At 48.2% G+C, this 17,197-nt stretch overlaps 1 protein-coding gene across 2 annotated transcripts in view; it reads right to left on the reverse strand.

Annotated features, from left to right (window-relative positions):
• ankrd11 (ankyrin repeat domain 11) overlaps window positions 1-15,901 on the reverse strand; it is a 101,373-nt gene extending 85,472 nt beyond the window's left edge. For both annotated transcript variants that reach the window (XM_056278402.1, XM_056278401.1), the window contains exon 1: window positions 15,852-15,901. The gene's annotated coding sequence lies outside the window, so the exon portion shown is untranslated. The remainder of the gene's footprint in view (window positions 1-15,851) is intronic.
• Window positions 15,902-17,197: the final 1,296 nt, after the last annotated feature.

A 17,197-nucleotide genomic window follows, 5' to 3' on the forward strand; every position in this document is an offset into this window, starting at 1 on the left:
GTCTGCCGTTTGACGTGCAGTTTGGGGGGGGGGGTTTGCTACGCCTGATTAATTGCCCGGATGATCAACAATCTGTCTGTCCGACGATCGGGTGGATATCTGGCATGTCAGACATTTTGGTTGGCTATCTTGCAGTCTGAGCGGTCTCGCAATCAGATTTCCCACAACTCAATGCGAAGACATCCCAGTGAGCCCGCACAAGCCAACCATAACAACATGGCACAGCGAAGGAGAGCGCGTACAGTGGACTGAGTGTATGGAGACCAGATAGATCGAGCTCTGGCAACAGTAGCTTTTTAGCTTAAATAGGGTTTTTGCCATGTTGGTCAAATCCGATCTTGACTGTAACCTGCACCTTTATCCTAGTCTTCTTCGCAAACATATCCATCCATCCATCCATTATCTAAACCGCTTATCCTGCTCTCAGGGCCGCAGGATGCTGGAGCCTATCCCTGCAGTCACTGGGTGGCAGGCGGGGAGACACCCTGGACAGGCCGCCTTGAAATGTAAAATAAAACTGTCAGCCAGCATTTTCGAGAATGCAGCCATATTGTTTGAATAAAACTTTTACTGGAATTGTTACTGGACAAAGCTGTTCTGAGTTTCCTGTGTAAATGTGCAGTGTGAGCACGCATGTCACGGTGTGTCAATCGAACCGTCGGGTGTGAGCATTGACATTGTAGGCTTTGGCCGTGCAGAGTGGGTGATTTAAATGTGTTAACGCGAGTTAGCGTAACACACAATTACTTAAATCATATAGTGTCTTTCTGGCTGAAGACCTCCAAACCCTGGGGATGGACACAATTTCGCATTTACACTAGAGCACTCGTGGGAAGAGCAAATTTGTAAGTGGCTCATGCTATGCTGTCTATATCTATGCAAAAAAATTGCACGGTGTCATTGTTTAAAGCCTTTCTTATCCATCTTTCTGTGTCTCTATTCATCAGAGAACATTATTTGGCGAAACAAGGCTTCCTCTAAGAATTGATATTAATCCAATTTCAAGTATTATCATATTTGCCACTTGACAGTTGAGCCGAATCAGGGCCGTTTCACAACCATGTGTAAGGAGGGTGCATTGCAGTGGCAGTGCTCAGCTAGCCGTACCTGTTTTAGGAAGTCTGTCAACTGGTTCTAGATCAGCTAGTCAGTTCCATCTGCAAAATTAATGCAGCTTTTGACTGTGCAAACCAGCACCTCGCTGCAGCTTTTCCTACTTTGTTTTGACTATCTAGCTTGCATGCTCGAATAAACTTACTGGCTAGACACACACCAACCAACTCGGTCACAACTCCTGCTGTGAAGAACGGATGCATCCAAACAGGGGCACACAGGATCTGGACATGTCTATTAAAGCAGTGAATTGATGCTCCGTCTGTGCAGGCCTAGATTGCTTTTCCAAAACATCAACTGCTAGCACAGATAAGCAGAGCTTGAACTTGTGCCAAATATTTGCTGATCTATTTTGGAGTTAGAAAATAAGAGGCCTGTGAGCCTCATCTGGCTCATGATCAGCTCAGGTGCAGTGGCAGATGTGCGCTTATCACAAGGTGTTGGCGATTTATTAAGTGGCAGCACAAACAACAAGGCCCACATTGTATAAAATGCTGACTCTTTAGGGCACTAAAAAAAAAAATCAGTTTTACCCCCCCCCATTTGTTTTTCTCAGCTTCATTTTCTCATATTCATATTTTTATCATTTTTACCAATTTTGACTGTAAGAATGCCTGTATAATCAACTACAGTAATAAAAACAAAAAGCTTCCGAGTAGTTTTTATTTATTTATGTCGTCATCTTCTGTGGCACTGGTCGCTTTTCCAATTTGTTTTCTCCACCTCATAAAACACACCCATGTGCGGTTATTGACATGCACACTCACATGCACAAATACACAGAAGCGTGACAGGGTTTCTGCAATGGATGGCTTAAGGCCAAACTATATTCAGTCCCTAATATTTCCACAAAGTTTGTAATAATCTTCCCAAAATCTAAAAAAATAAGCACACTTCCTTGTTTATAACTGAAATCCATTTTTATGCGATTCCATCCGTATTTTCCACATCGCAGAAATCACAGGGCCTGGTTAGCTGTTAGCACATCAACCTTCTTCCACATCGCAGAAATCACAGGGCCTGGTTAGCTGTTAGCACATCAACCTTGGGTCCTGGGTACGACATTAAACTGCCACCCTTGGGTCGTCGGCGACTAAACCGGCACCCCCACTTCAACCCTTGGGATGTCGTGAGGAGGGTGTGTGGAAACCCAGCAGGACTAAAAACAAAACCTGTCAAAGGGCAGATGAGTTCCTCTGTGAACCAACGGCCATCCATACCTGGAGAGGGGATAGGGACCACAAGGTACTCCCCCTACTGAAACACAATGATGACTCAACCTGTTGAGGCGTCAGCTGTGCTCCTACGACCTCAAAAAAGGTTATGGAACTGATGATGACGATGATAATGGTTAGCTTATTCATCGCAAAAGGCCTCAAAATCTTCACCCTTCACAGAGTTTACAGTTCAACAATAAGTGAAAACGGGACTATATAGTACGACCCAACATGTTGCATGAGTAAGTTTCGGAGCTTATGAAGCGGCAACAAGGAGAAGGTTAGGATGTAGGAGAGCACGGACAGCAACAGCATCTCTGATGTCTTAACTGAGCACATCGCTGTCACACACACTCACACGTTTCATTGTTCACATGTGAAAGCACACACACATACGCACACGCACACACACATTGGATGTGTGGAGGCGGACGAGAGTGAGTCACTCTGCCTTCTGGCCTTGAACAAACACAGCAATCTATGAAAGAAAGATCGGGCCTCAGCCAGTGTGCTATAGGTACACAGCACATGCAGTATCGGCAATGTCTGCGTGCCAGTATTTTTACATTATAAACTTCCATTTTCTCTGTACCACCATTTGGTTCCATCAGCAAAACAAAATAATTAAAAATGATATATATGTTACATTTAGATAGCTGTCTGGATGAATACGATGTCCCAAGGTTCTACTTTTTCTACCTAAAAAAAAACAAAAAACCATCAATCACACCAGTGCCAAAACTGTATGAGCACAAAAGGGACTTACACTTCAAGTTGCTGGATACCCTCTCTAGATTTTATTTCAACACTAGAATCTCTTCATTCCTTCAACAACACTGTGTGGAAACTAATGACAGACATGCAGAAGGGGAAACAGAAGTTAGGGCAAGAAAGAGAGGGAGAGAGAATGAGAGACAGAGAAGTGGGATAGCTCCAAATATGGCTGATGCAATCTAATGGAGTAACGTGTTATGAAGGGCTGATGCACAGGACTGCTGGCTATGTAATAGAGCCCTAGCAACGAGGAGCAATAATGCCCATCACCCTGGAGAGCGAGGGGTGAGGTGGAAGGAAAGAGAGACGGAACGGTGGAGATATGGAAAGTCTAGTATGGCCTGGAGGTGATGTGGAATCTAGTCAGCATCGCTGTCTGCTGCCTGCCCATCCGGCTATAGGTCATATCACCCCAGCAGGGTGAGTGCCAAACAACTCTACAGAAGGCATCGGAAACACAACGAATAAGACGGCAAATAGTCTGTAACACGATGTGGTGAGAATGAGAAGGTGTGTGATTGTCCTGTATATGAAAGCCAAAAATAACAGAAATGGTGTAATGGAGCTAAAAACTGCAGCAGCACCAGAGCTAGGCACCATGATTATGCCTGTAAAAAAAAAAGAAAAAGAAGAATATTTGCCGTGCAAGGATAAATTGGACTTCTACAGAAAAAGAGAAAAACAGAAACACGCTGGAGAATGAAATATATGATAATTGGAATGCTATTTTGGCGGGCAGATATATCAGCTGCTCTGGCAAGCTTTTATGTGTGGGTATGAGAGGGGGGGGGTGAGAGAGAGAGATGGAGAATACTAGAAATAAAGGGAAAGAGAATGATTTTGTTCCATGACTAACAGGGTGAATGTGGGGCAGAGTGAAGCCTGGGCTCCGGGTGCAGGCAGCTGCTAGCAATGTTCTGACAGGAACAACACGTAGGCACCACTCGGGGAGAGGAGCGGAGAGGAGAAGGATGCAGATGAGGACGAGAGCAGGAGCCGAGATAAACGATAGCATGCGAGGAGACGGTGAGGAAGACAGAGGCATATGTCCGCGATTCCCGAGATAGCTTGAGCTGTGAGGGATTCGGATCAGAGCGGTGAGCCACTCTCGCTACCATTGGTACACACTGTGTGTTGGTTTCCCCAACAACACTGCTAAATATAACCCTCCACAACTGGAGCAAATGTTGAATAATGAAGGGAAGCATGTTCGGGAAAGGGGAGAAATCAGGAGGTGAATTCAGCGGTAGCTCTGAATTTAAAAAGAAAAAAGAAAAACAGAACGACACCAATATCTCTCGCATGGTTCAATGCCATCCAAATGAGGACGAACACTGTCACAGTGTAATCTAGCTATTCAGTATTTGACCCTGTTTTCACTCAGGTCAGCATTTCTTTCCGGCCCTATTTTAAATGCAGCATCGAGGCAGGTAGAAAACAGAGGACTCCGAGGCCAAGAATACCTTACCAGAGAGGACTGCCGAGTTGCCGGCTTCTCACTGACATCAAGCCGGTGTCAGAAAGCCAGACATCCAACCCAGTCAAGTACATAAATAAGACTACTTGCTTCAGGTCTATAAAACCAAAGAAACACCTCCGAGTCTCCCGACTGCGTTCTCTCTTACGGACATGTGCACGCTAACCCAGAGGCTTGGTCCCACAGAGTGGAAGTTTGAACTCTTGCCTGATTGGAGGCCAAGTCAAACAGGAGAGGCGGTGACAGAGCTAGCCAAGCCTGTCTGAATCAGCCATCGTGTCTGGCAGGCAATGTGGCAATGGAAACAGACAACTTCATCTCAACACTCAGCAGCTATACCACATGTGCAACGTTGAGGCCGCAAACCGTGGCTACTGGAAGGTCATCTACTGGCCTCTGGCTCGCCGAGTGGAGGAACCTTTTTATCTTTAACAACCATCGTGCTCCAACTGGTGCCAAGCTGTACCGAGGCCCAGCGTTAAGCTTTACATGCCACCGTGGTCCTGATTAGGCTTTAGCGGTTTCATTCAGTGCAACCTTAGTCCATCCTACCTGGCACAGTGAATGAGAGGATGGCAGAGCAGGATGTCGAGTTCTATGTGGCTGTCAATACAACGCCATTAAGTATGGGCCGAAGGCTGAGGAAGAGGCCAGCATCTGCCCCGAAAGATGGGAGGATGAATAAAGGAGGAGAAAATGAAAGGAGTGGACAATGATGACGTGGGGAAGACAGGAGTCCAGCCCCCCCCCCTCCCTTGTCCCATGGTATCGGCCCTTGTCCAAGAAAAGGAGGGGGAGAGGGGACACGGACCAGGGGAGACTGGAATCAACTGGCTAGCTGGCTGACACCCTAGTCCCGCTCTCAAAGACGGGGTCAGGTCAACACAAAATCCTCTCTCCCCTCCCCCATCGCTTCCACACAAAACAGACCCCCTGACTCCAACCCTCCCCCTCCTTCCTTTGCCATAGTTCTCCTGCCCTCCTCCCGCTACGGTTATCCATGTTTCTCCAAACAATAAGGCCAAGCCACCGGAGCCCAGAAAGGGCCGCAGATGCCCGCCACCCGTGTCCCACCCTCACATTCAGCCCTCTCCAGCCGCTCGAGAGTTAGGGGCCCCCTGGGGGGGGGGGACCAAAAGCTATTGTTACAGTGTAGCAACAGATGACATCATTTCCCTGATCTACGACCACAAACTCAGAGAGCGAGAGAGAGGGGGGCTTAAATGGGTGCTGTTGAGAGAAGGATACAATTTGGAACGAAATCTGCTGCCGTCACAGACCTGAAGGAGAGCCGAGCAGTTGAAGAGGGAAAAAAAACAGAGCAACAGGGATGCCTTGTCAAAACTTCCATGGAGAGCTCAGAGGGTTTACGAAGCACATACGGTTTCACGAGTGTCTCTGCTTCGAAGCGATAACCTCCCTCCTGTCTCCCCGGGCTCATCCCCATGGCGAGCCTCCGTCCTCATCAACAGGCCAGACCGGTATCGATCCTCCCTCAGGGGTTTCTATTTACAGGCCGCTGGTCAGCAGGGAGAGCGTGGGGAGTTTTCCAGAAACTTTACTCAGCAACCATCGATTAACAATTAAACCAGGATCCTGCATTCCTCCGCCGAGTCCGTGACACTTCAACACCTTGTGTTGAGCATGCCTAGCGGATGGCTACTGGACAAGGGTTTCCCAGGACACGACACAATCATATCATACAATTCATCCTCTAACCTCAACGCTCCATCTACTTATGAAATAAAACAATAACTTACGCTTAAAATAACCGCATGAGTGTTCCTCTATCACAATATGAAGGAAAACTCATAAAAGGCAACTCCCTCTTAAACAGATCTCGGAATAGCAGGAAATTTGTACATGGTTCTTGGAATCAAAATCATCTCCGACCTGGAAATCTAGTGAAAAATAACACGACGGCGAACAAAAACCCCCCGGCCTCGTGAGTGCCTGTTTAACATATCCATAAAAACACTCAAGTAAACCTCCACAAGTCATTAAGCCTTACTACTGATACTGATGGGAGGTCCGAGATAGGTTCAGAGTTATTACCATACAGCGCATAGCTAACATCGTGTATGATTACCATTAAAATAGACACGGACTTTGCTCTCCGAGATAAGACATGAGAGAGAGCAAGAGAAAGCGACAGACGGAAAGTGTTGGCAGCCTGCCAGTGGATCTCGCAGGGTGTGGCTTGTCTCCACGTCCCAGAGAGACAGGGACACAGTAAACCATTACCAGGACTTTGGTCAATTCATTACGACAATGTGCTGCTTTGGCTGTAGAAGAAGAAAGACAACAGGGCGGGCGACAGAGTAGACCCAGGGTCCCTGCATGGAGGCAGCAGCCATATGTCAGCCAGGCCACAGATCAGCACACACTGGGTCTAGTATTGGGGGGGGTGGAGAGACTGTTGAGAGAGGGGGAGAAAGAGGGGTTCCTCCTTGCTCCCTGCCTCTCTCTCTCCAAACAGACCGGCCGGTTGGGGGTTGGGGTTTAGAGTGGCGTGGGAAGGGTTAAGTCCAGGCAGGCCCATCTGCTTCCTCATCTGTCCTCCTGGCTGGCTTCTGGCCTTAGCTCAGCTCCTACTACCTACCCCGCTACCCCGCAGCCCGACACAAAGCACAAACACTCGCACACAAAGCAACTACAACTGCACCGCGCGCATCAAAAAAAAAAATCGCAGCTCTGAAAGGTTCAGATTTCAAAATCGGAAACAGTTGGGATTTTTCTTATTATGAAATAAGCGGGAAAAGGTTTTGCAGATGGTTTCAAAGGAGACGCTCAGGTGCTAGAACAAAGGGCTGCTTGAAAAATACTTAACAAATGCTAAAACTTTACACTGCACTAAACCGGGTTGAACTTTGAATACTGCCATCTATTTTTTTCAGGCCCCAAAGTTGTATTTTTTAACACTTTAACAGACAAAATAAACACAATATTTAAAATTTGCCATCACCGCTCCTAAATAACACCAATTTGGGTCCGATAAGAGCGAGAATCTACTAAAATAACCCCCTCTTGTTAACGTGCCGGTGCTGGTGTTTATCTTCACTTGTGAAAAAGTGGAGAGACTTTTTTTTTTTTTCCTGAGCGAGCGAGGCAAAGCAAGCTACGCACCATCCCCCATCCCCCTCCCCAAAACACAGAGACACACACTCACACACACTAACAAAACACACACACAGACAAAACTTCCCTGAGTGGGGGGAGGAGCCAACGAGGAGCCTTGATGTATGGAGGAAAACAACGTCTCGGCTTTACAATCCCGGGCCTCGCGTACTGAAAAGCGGGCGTGCAAGCCCGGGCCCATCGAGACACTGCGTGCAGCTGGACAGCTGGGGAGAATCAAAGCCAGGGACAGGTAAAAAAAGGGAAAAAAAAGAAAAGGAGGGAAAGAGGGTACACAAGTTGCATGCAGAGGTATACGCCGTCATGAAAGAGCACATTGTCGCTGAGGGTGCAGGTTTGTCTGGATGAACACCTGGCTGGGGAGAGGCCTAAACCTGCCTAGTCATTGCTGTTGTCCTTCCTTTGTGAGTCACAAAAAAACAAACACAACAATGCGACCCTCAAAGCTGCTCCTGCAGCGCTGATACACAGGGCTCTGCAACAGACCGGACGGTAAACGCCAGACTCTTTTAGGCGAACGAAAACCTCTCACGGAGTCGTCGTAATTAGTGCGTTAACTTTAACTGCAACCAGGTAAGGAAGACTTCCTGTGATGGTGCACTTGAACTGCAGTAAGGAACTTCTCGCTCCCACATGCAACCTGCCGGCAGCAACATATCCGGGCCATAAAACCCACTTCTAATACTTACAATGAAGTACTAAAACGAAGGGAGCCAAAACAGAGCCGTGTGTGTGTGTGTGTGTGTGTGTGTATATAACATGCCGACTTACACTGTATCAGAGAACAAGGTCAGCCCATCCCAGGAGAGGTGTTGGCTTACTAACAGAGTACAGCTACTTGAAACCAAGGTCACTGCTCTGTGGCTGCAAAGAGGGACAGGAGACTGGGGCCAGACAGGGAGGGCTACGCCATGGGGTATAGTGTGCAAGAGTGAGTGTTTAAGGTGTATGTTTCCCTACATGCATGTAAACCTGATGTCTGTGTATGTGTGTGTGTGTGTGCACACGCACTTTCATTTAAATTGATGGAATTTACTGAAAAAAAAGAAGCAACAATTCCCATCCACACCCATTCAGTACAGAATTTCCTGAAATCGGATGCCAGCCCGACATAAACAAGTCAGAATAGCGCCATTATCGGGACAATTATGGCGAGAAACCAGAGCGTGGATCTTAGGTGAGCTCTAAACTAGGCTCTTTCAACCTTTAGAGCCTGCTGCATGGCTTTGACCGGCTATTTGGCTGACTATAAATAAACAAGCGAACCAAAAAAGACGTGTCTGCCAGTAAAGGAGATTAACCACAGCATTGTGGCCTGAGGAAACTCCACAGCATCCATTCACCCCCCCCTCCAAGACCATGGGGCTGGTTTATCAAGCTAACACTTCACCTCAAAATAACAATTCATATTAGCTGACCCAGTTGACCTTCCAAGGGGCTTGTCTTCCTGAGTCACGGAGCAGGACGTGCTCTTCTGATATATCTGGTCGGTTTGCAGGTTAAGATGGCCCTCTGAACGTTTGGTCTGCCCACATGCATGTGCCCTTTCCAACACATTAGGTCACTAATCTCCAAACACCATGCAAACAGCCTGGTCATCAGTATCCAGAGGGTGAGAACAACAGAGAGAGGGTAAGAAATACTGAGCTGGTACCCTTGATGCTTCAGCTGAATTGTTCGACAGTTTCGTGACCATAAAGGACATTGATCTGGACTAGTCAGGGAGAGAGTTAGGGTGTGAGAGCAAGAGCAAAAAACAATGAGCGAAAGAGGGGGGAGAAAAAAGACCAAACCAGTATTTTGAAGGTATATGGAAATAACGACAACAGAGGGTTTGTGTGTTTCTCTGGGCACAGGGTCAGTCATGATGGACTGCAAGCTTAGCAGCTAAATCCATGCAAACATGTCCATTTCCTCCACAAAAACGCTAAGTAACACAAAACAGACAACCAGCCTTTTTTTTTTTGCATACTGGACTTCTGCATAAATATACTGCATAGCTGTGGAGCGACACTAGACAAATACTGATTTAATCAAGTGTGCCAAGTTACATGTACCCGAGAATATCTGCTCCCCTGTGTGATTCTCATTGAGATCTAATAGCTACTGCGAGCTCCAGGACATGAGTTAGACCTGCATTTGTACACACTTATCAAAACCCACCGGGGTGAAAAGCAGGCTGCTGGTTGGACAAAAAAGACTAAACTATGGGCGGACAGGGAGGGCCGCTTCAATGTTATCTTATCCTTCCTCACCCTGGACCACAGCCTAGCGGCTCTAAAATTAGCTGTCACATCTAAACACAACAGACTTTGGTGTAGTAGCCACTCTGTTATGAGATCTTGGTTTCTAGTCGACACTCCGAGAGCACGCATCGGTCCATTTCCAGTAGGGACCGAATGTTTAAGAAAAGAAAAAAGAAAAAAAAAGGCATGCACACATAAGAACTAGAGGCGATGTATGCCCTTGAGCAAAAGTGTATAGTCGTACGTTGACATTTTAGGCATTCAGCCGACAACATTGCAAGTTGAACTTCAGGGTCTTGACCAACGAGAGGAGCTAGGCAAGCCTGGTGAAACCGGACTGCACACTGCATCTGGGAACTCCAAGAGTGCGCCTTCTTGCCCCTGTGCCTGACTTCCACTGTACACTGACTGTAACTCTGAAAGCTGTTCAGTACGATCTGAATGAGGACTGTGCTGGAGCCGTCTACACTCAGCTTTACTCGGCTCCCTCCCTCCTGCTCCCCTGCGCTCACATAGGCAGAGACCTTACTTTGGAGTTCGAGTACTTCGGAGTATCTCGGAGCACAACTCCTGGTACGGGCTCTTGTAATATCACGCATTGACTACTGCAACTCCTTACTGGCAGGTCTCCCCTGCATGCACTTTCAAACCTCTCCTCTGCAAACGATCCAGAATGCGGCAGTGGATCTGGTATTCAACCAACCCAAAACAGCACACGTCACTCCACTCTTTATATCCCTCCACTGGCTCCCAGTTGCTGCCCGCATCAAATTCAAAACCTTTACAAAACAGCAACTAAAACAGCTCCCGCCTACCTGAACTCCCTCATTCAGGTCTACACTCAGTCCCGCTCACTACGCTCTGCCAGTGAAAGGTGCCTGGCACTTCTGCCACAACAGGACCCTAAGTCACTAGCCAGACTCTTCCCTTGTGTAGTTCCCTGGTGGTGGAACGAGTTACCAAACTCCAATCGATCCGCTGAGCCCCTCTTCATCTTTAAGAAGAAGCTAAAGACCCAGCTCTTTCTTGAACACCTCCACACCTGACGGTATTAATATAAAGACTAAATAAATCAATAAATAAATTCGCTTCTATGCACCCTATGCATTGCCTTTGTGCACTGCCTGTTGACACCTATGTCCTATCAGACTTGAACCTAGTTTTTTGGCACTCAGTTACGTTGTCGCGTCCTGACTAGACACTTGCTTGTGTTGTATTAACTTTCAGATGTATGTCGCTTTGGATAAAAGTGACCGCTAAATGAAATTGTGACGTTGTAGTTGATAAACCTATGCATTATAAATTGGGATGCACCGATTTATCGGCCGTACATCGGTATCTGCTGATATTCGGCTTGTTGACTGCCATCGGCCTATCGTCAAGTAAGACGACATTCGCCGATGACAGTGGCCAATGTTGATCCATTGTGCTGCATCAATTTCGCGCTGGCTAAATGTTGTGTTGGTTATTTGCGGTCTGACTCAGACAACAGTGGCCTACCCAGCTTCAGAGGTGGAGAAGATCCAACCGGTGGTACTGTAATACCACCCATAACATTCACTGGCCGGACACGACGAGGGCGACGGGTGCCGTACTCACGTGTGGTTTGTTTTGAAACAAAAGTGAAGGAAAATGTTGGCCGTGTGGGAATATTTCACTCACTCGGAGAGAGATCAGCGATATGCAACGGGAATAAAAATAAATAAATAATCGTATCGGCCAAATTGTTATTTTAAACATTGGTATCGGCCCAGAATTTCAAAATCGGTGCATCCCTAATGAAAAATCCTTTTTTTGCAGTGAATCTCAACTTGGTTTCATTAATATTGTGCCACCAAAACAGTTTTGTATTTGCAGGTGAAGAATGGCTGGTTGTCGTCTTGACAACCAGGGAATGAAACTCAATAAATTCAGCAATGTATGCAGCAAAACGATAATTTTTTCCCCCCACAAATCCCTTTGTTCCAATAACACTGTCGACAAGGCAGTGTGTAGTATTAGTGTAGTATCGGTGAAGTATTTGCAAACCTATCAATCCATTGTTGAGTTCTGGATTGCAGCACAGGCAGGTGCTTGCCTTTTGCGTATGCGTCGTTTCAACAATGGCGTGTCGGTCAGTCACTCCGTGTCATACGCTGCACCACTACGCATGGTCCGGCAAAAATGACAAGCGAGTAAGAGGACGGTCAAGCGAGTAGGAAGGTCAGGGGCCGGGGCCACAGTGCCAGGAAAGCAATGGAAGCCAATCTCACGAGAGAGTAACTGAGGATAAGGAGGGAAAGGGGGATATGGTTTGGTTTGGAGCGAACAGGTGACTCATTAAAAAGAACATTTTAGCACACGATGGGATGTGCGCTGTGCAGAATGAGCGTCGACTCCTGGACAACATCCATCAACACACATGATGAAATCACTACAAATTTGGACTAACCGTATACAACAGGGATAGGCAACATGGTCCAGAAAGGTCCGGTGTGGGTGCAGGTCTTTGTTCCAACCAAGGAGTTACACACCTGAGTCTACAAATCATGGTCCTTAGCAAAGACTATTGGTTGACTAATAGAATCAGGTGTGGAGCAAAGACCTGCACCCACACGGGACCTTTCTGGACCATGTTGCCTATCCCTGGTGTATACAAGGACAGTCCAGAATTAGGCAATATGCATGTTCATCTGCACACCATTTATACCAATTTAGAGCGGGGCATGGCAATCTCCGACTCGCCAACAACAGCGAGGGTACAAAATAACACACACACACACACACACACACACACACACACACACACACACACACACACACACACACACACACACACACACACACACAAGCTCTTGATTGAAGGAAAGTTGCGTCCTGCACGCCTTTACCTAAGGGTGAATTTTTTTGTCTTTAACACAAGTGCTTTTGCCGTCCCTCGGCAGCAACCTCCCATTCCCCGCGGAGAGAGGCAAGATAGACGGCGAGAAGGGGATGAGCCTTGGAAGCTGCCGCGGGGTTTCAGCTACTTATCCTTTACACTCTCACGCCTACGAGCTGCTTCTCCCAGCTCAGACGGCTAACTGGTCTGAACCACCGTTGTGCAGGGCACGCCAGCCTCCGCCTCCTAGCCCCGCTAGCCATGGCAAGCTGCCAGGTGTGTGGCCAAGGTGTTACTGTGTGCTGGTACAGCCAGGACACGGAATGAGAAAAAAAACTCTTACAAAATATTGCGCAACTCGACAACCTTGAGAAATCTGACACGGCTCTCGATAATTCCTCGAATGAACTCCAACCTCCCCACCTTATGGCTTTTGAATGTGGAATAGAAAACCCTTGGAGAGGGAAGGGAGTTTTTGACCATAGTACCCCCTCCCCACTTCTCTCTAGCTCCCTCTCTCCCAGAGATCTACGCAGCCCGTGGTAGACCTCACATTCCTCTGCCTTAAGATGTGAGCGCCCCTCCATTCTGCTGGTTAAGGGCGAGCTCCTCTGCTGTCCATGTCACAGAGCCGAGCCTGTTCCCTGCAAACAGACTCTCCCTCTATACGCCATTAGTATGCGGCCTGCCTAAGCAGGAGGAGGAGGTGAGGGAGGAAGAGGGAAAAGGTTGGTGGAACAAAGCCTCCATAGTTGCCCCTCCAGCCGGGCCGGGCTGGGCCGGGCTAGTTGGGGGAGAGTTATGTAATATGACTGGCAGGGCCCACTTCCCTGATCACAGAGCTGCTGCGCACACTAATCCCCACTGAGGAACAAGCCCTGTTTAGAGGAGAAAGGGCTCGGGTGGGTTGGGGCACAGGGATGCAGAGGGGAGCGAGAGACAGAGCGAGAGAGACCGAGAGAGAGACAGAGACAGAGAGGCAAGCATATCCTGGTAATGAGGAGAGCGGGTGGAAGAAGAGTGATCACAGGAGTCGAAGCCTTTCATCTGCGTTCCATCGACACACACACACACACACACAACCACACACACACACACACACACACACACACACACACACACACACACACACACACCCTCTCCACTCCTCTGCAAGAAGATAACATTTAGAGTGATATCAACATTGCTGAGAGCCGGACGCAGGCTTGAGGGAGGGACGACTAGAAAAAGAGGAAAGAAATGGACGGCAGCATGGGCTGACTGGGAAGAAGTGGCAAGAGAGAGACGGAGAGAAAGAGAGAGGTGAAGATTGGGAGAGAGTGAGGCGCTCTCTGGGCACCTTAGTCTGCTTGTGCTTACCGTGGGGGCAAGGTGAAGGATTTAGAGCGGTTAAAAATAAAAAGTCTCATTCTGATTTACAGAGCCGCTTGCCTGGAAACCATGTGACTGGCATCACATGAGGAGAGAGGGAGGGTTAGAGGGGTGTATAGAGAGAAACACACACACGCACACGCACACGCACACACACACACACACTCACAAATGCTGCACGTATTCCACTCCTGGCAGCATAATAAGCTTTGTGATCAGTTTCCTTGGTTTCCACTGACAGTAAGCAGATATAGGCAGCTCAGAGAGGTAAACAGCAGCAGCTCCCTTTGGTGCACTGCTACAGGAGAGGGGAGAGAGAAAGAGAGAGTGAGACAGAGAGAGACGGAGAGAGAGAGAGAGAGAGAGAGAGAGAGAGAGAGAGAGAGAGAGAGAGAGAGAGAGAGAGAGAGAGAGAGAGAGAGAGAGAGAGAGAGAGAGAGAGAGAGAGAGAGAGAGAGAGAGTGCAGGAGCGAAACAAAGTCAGAGAGAGCAAGAGAGATTGCTGGTAGCGTTCAGTGCAGGGAGGAGTGGGATGAGCCAGTGATGCAGGCAGCTGTTGGCATCAGGGGCGTGGGCAGGCCAGCCACTGACGGTTAGTCTACAATACATATACATGTGCACACACACACACACACACACACACACACACACACACAACTTTTGTCTCCGACCGCAGCACTTCGATGACGGGAGGACAGATTTTCCGTCAGCCATTCATCTACCCCTGTCATTGGGTTCATCTTAAGAGATCAGAATTACTGGTGTGGTTCTGGATATCGGCACCACTACCGACGTTAGTCCGTCTGTATGATACTAGCCAGTTCTGGTTTCGTAACGTTCCTCACAACAAAAATAAGGATTTGTTACTACCCCCCCCCCCCCGATGGCACTGCTAGAGACAGCAACCCACGAGAGCGCACAGTTTCGCCCCATCTGTGAATTCCCACACGACCTTCACGAAGCATTATTTACACCTGCCAAGCGTGTTTTGTCGACAAGCGTCAGCAAAAACGACAACGTTCTTACGAAGTGCCCGCCGTTAAGGTGGTTTTGGTAAACACCGGACCTCGCTTATATGCTTGAAAAGCGTGCGTCTTTCACACTACGTGTAACCCGTTCCATCCAAAGGCGTGCCTGCCCTCTTAAAAAAACAAAAAAACAATCTTAAATGTGAATTTTGCAGAAAATGCATGAAAGATGCTTTGACCCACTTTCCACAATCTATCCGTCTCTTCAGTACAGACACTTGCACATGCACACAAGCATGGCCCCCGCAAACAGAAAGCCTCTGACAAAAGGACAGGAAGGCAGAGCCTAGGCATGTACTAAGCCCTGCTCATAATACATGCATTCCAGTGGAGAGAGCTCAATGTGACTGGCCTCTGAGCCTGCCTGTTGGTACAAGCAGCTCTCTTCTTTGCCACACACACACACACACACACACACACACACACACACACCTTGCAAACTCTCTACATTTGATAAAGGCAACAATTAGGTAAAACTAAACAGCCACAACCACCACCCTCTCACCCCCCCCCCCCCCCGAACGGGTTCGACCGATAGCATTTACATAACAGAGGCCCTGGAGAGGACCGAATAGCAGGCAAGTCAGAAGGACAGATATTTTGAGAAAGACATTGGCAACAACATACCGATTCCATGGCTGTGGGAATATCAGGGGGGCTAAAATCCAGTTAGGGGGAGAAAAAAAAAAATCGCCTGCTGCTGCTGCGGTGTCCACAGAATCCTGAAAAACAAGATGAGAACAGAACCGGGGATTAATGACTGGCACGGTGTGTGTGTGTGTGTGTAGTTTCACATTCCTTATGACAGTTGGGGACAGGGTGGAGGAGGACAGAAACGGAGAGGGTCGTATTTCCCATTTTGGGATCAATTCCCTGGCGAGCCCGGGGGCCAGCCAAACCCGGGCGGCCATATGGAGTGACAGGACACAGGCCAGATGCACAACCCCGAGCCCTTTGTTTCCGAGAGAGAACTCCTGCAACCCAACACTGATTCTACAGTCTTTACCCATGGCCACCCTTATTGCCAAATGATGTGCCCAATCCCTGGCCACCTACTCAGTTATACACCACGGAGCAGTGCTCCCTCTTGTTCCTTACCATTTGTTCTGGTCCCATGTTCTGCTTCCCCCTGACCAACCAGCCTTCAACCCAACCTATTTCTATAGGGGCCCTGCTTCTACCCCCCAAAACCCAGCTGTCCCAAGAGCTCTTCCCCATCTCTGGCCTCACCATAGCAAGCAAAATCCAGCCCAGCCCAACCCAGCTCGTGTTCCTATCCCTAGCTCCGGTCACCCTACCCCCACTCCCATCCAACACTGCGGACAGGGGTTTATCGGGATTTGGAAGGCGGTCAGGGAGGGAGCGAGCTTTAGAGAGGCCCTGTGCTGGGGCCTATGTTGGTGACATTCCTCTGTGGCTATGCGACTGTCACCCGGGCCTGAACTCACATTTGTTCCATGGTTTAAAGTTAACACAAAAGAGACCTGTGACCAACTGCGAGCCACAACTGGCCATAGTGACTCCATATATACAAGCTATAGCTTCACTGCATGCTCCACAAATAAATACGCGAAAGCCACCAATGAGGTGGCTCTAGGAAGTTGGGTGAGACAGATCCTGTTTTTGACGGTACCACAGGACACGGCACATGGGCTGACGCACCAGTCAGGGTGGCAGGTGTGTGGACAGGATCGGATTAAGGCCAAGCCTTACTGGAAGGGCCGTGGCAGTGGAGATAAAGAGGATGATGCTAACGGGCGCTTGCATCAGAACTTGTGGGGTTTTCCCTGTGGGAGTACAGGATTGGCACGTTGGTATAATCCACTCAGGAGGCAGACACAGTATTTCCCTTCAAAATGAGCCAGGAATGCAACTGAAACAATCCCCTACAGATAACCACGTACACAAATAGGACTGAAAGCTAGAGTTGGGTACCATTCACATTTGAATCAATACTGGTACATGGAATTCAG

The sequence above is a fragment of the Lampris incognitus genome, chromosome 4 (assembly GCF_029633865.1).
Source record: "Lampris incognitus isolate fLamInc1 chromosome 4, fLamInc1.hap2, whole genome shotgun sequence".
Lineage (NCBI taxonomy): Eukaryota > Metazoa > Chordata > Actinopteri > Lampriformes > Lampridae > Lampris > Lampris incognitus.